General features: G+C 48.8%; 1 long non-coding RNA gene across 5 annotated transcripts in view; it reads right to left on the bottom strand.

The window, feature by feature from the left end:
• LOC108448830 overlaps nucleotides 1-1,440 on the bottom strand; it is a 28,905-nt gene that overhangs the window by 18,899 nt on the left and 8,566 nt on the right. The gene's annotated exons all lie outside the window — the stretch shown is intronic.

Genomic DNA, 1,440 nt, shown 5'->3' with positions numbered 1-1,440 from the left:
ACACCAGCCAGGAGGCTGCTCCTGCCACATTTTCCCTCCAGCTCAGTTTCCACCTGCTGGGAAACACATCAGGTAACTGGGAGATCATTTAAATATCTCCAGAGGGAGATCCCCCAGCCTTTGCCCTGTGCAGGTGTTGCACCACTCGAGCCACCTCTGCTCCACTGGTACTGACAATATCCCTGTGCCCAGTGAGGATTTAGCCCTTCTGAGACAGAGAAAGAGCTAGAAAGGGCTTTTTATCAATATATGTGTGCATGCTGGAGGATGCACCAAATTACTTTCATGGCAAAAGGGAAAAAAAAAAAGCAGAGCTGTAGGAGAGAGAGTTGGTTATAAAAGCTTTGGCTCATCAGTGCCTTCCTCAGAGCGTGGATTAGTTCAATTATCCACTTAGTGCACTTCAGGATAATGATGATCCTGTGGGCTCAGTAAAGAGTGGGGTTTGGTTGTTTTTTTTTTTTTTTAAGAAAGCAGAGTGAGACACTTCCATTCCCAGCTCATCAACATTAAAACAAGCTCAGGGCTCACTCCACATATAATCAACATTCCCTGGGCTACACTGGGCTGCTGCTTCGGGTCCAAAGCTTTCAACTGGCCCTAGATGGAGGATTCAAGGACTGAAAATCGCTGCTGTTAGAATATTAAAGCAGAATGAGGTCATTTCTTGTCAAGGAGGGGAGGAAAGGGCCACCATAAAATAAATAAAGCATAAAATGCCTCAGCCTGGCTTGGTTGGTTCTCTCTCCACCAGCACCACAGCTCTGCCTGGGCACGAAGCAAACCAGTCCAGGGAGGAGATTTATGCCCTCAGCAACAAAAATGTAATTGGAAATCATTCTGTGCAGATTGAGGAGCCCACAGCGAGGGGAATGGAAACAGCAGGCAGGGAATGAGAGAAGGATGAGAGAGGAATGAGAGGAATGAGAGAGGGGTGAGAGAGGCATGAAAGGGCTGGTGCCACGCTCCAGAGAGCTCCTTCCAGCTGCGTTATCTGTGAGGAGTTTGCACAAAGCCTGTTTGTGTTTTGAAGGTGGTTATTCATTTAAAATGAGGGTTACATTCCCAGAGGATGGTTGGGAACAGGAAAGAGGGCTGGGAAGGGTCACCCCCAAGCACAGAGTGTGTGGGAGAGCAAAGGGAGCCACAAAAATGCTGCTGGGGATGTCCAGAAGCTCCAATATACTTGGACCAAAAGCATTGATGCTGCTCAGGGGCAGAAGACAGAAAATGTCAACCCAGAATTGCCCAAACACCAACCTTTCCCAGAGAAAAAGCCAAAAAGTGACCTAAAGGATTAAGGGGACACCGTGGGAGGCAGCAGTGGCCAGGGGCTGCCCCAGGCAGTGCCACCATGCTGGGTTATCCCACTAAAACTGCCTTTGGAGAGGGCCAAAAACCTTTCAGGGCTCTCCTGTGGTTCATCACCCCTCGTTTCAG

The sequence above is a fragment of the Corvus brachyrhynchos genome, unplaced genomic scaffold (genome assembly GCF_000691975.1).
Source record: "Corvus brachyrhynchos isolate BGI_N302 unplaced genomic scaffold, ASM69197v1 scaffold99, whole genome shotgun sequence".
Taxonomy (NCBI): domain Eukaryota; kingdom Metazoa; phylum Chordata; class Aves; order Passeriformes; family Corvidae; genus Corvus; species Corvus brachyrhynchos.
Note: the sequence above shows the minus strand (reverse complement) of the source record. Positions and strands in the feature narration are given on the sequence as shown.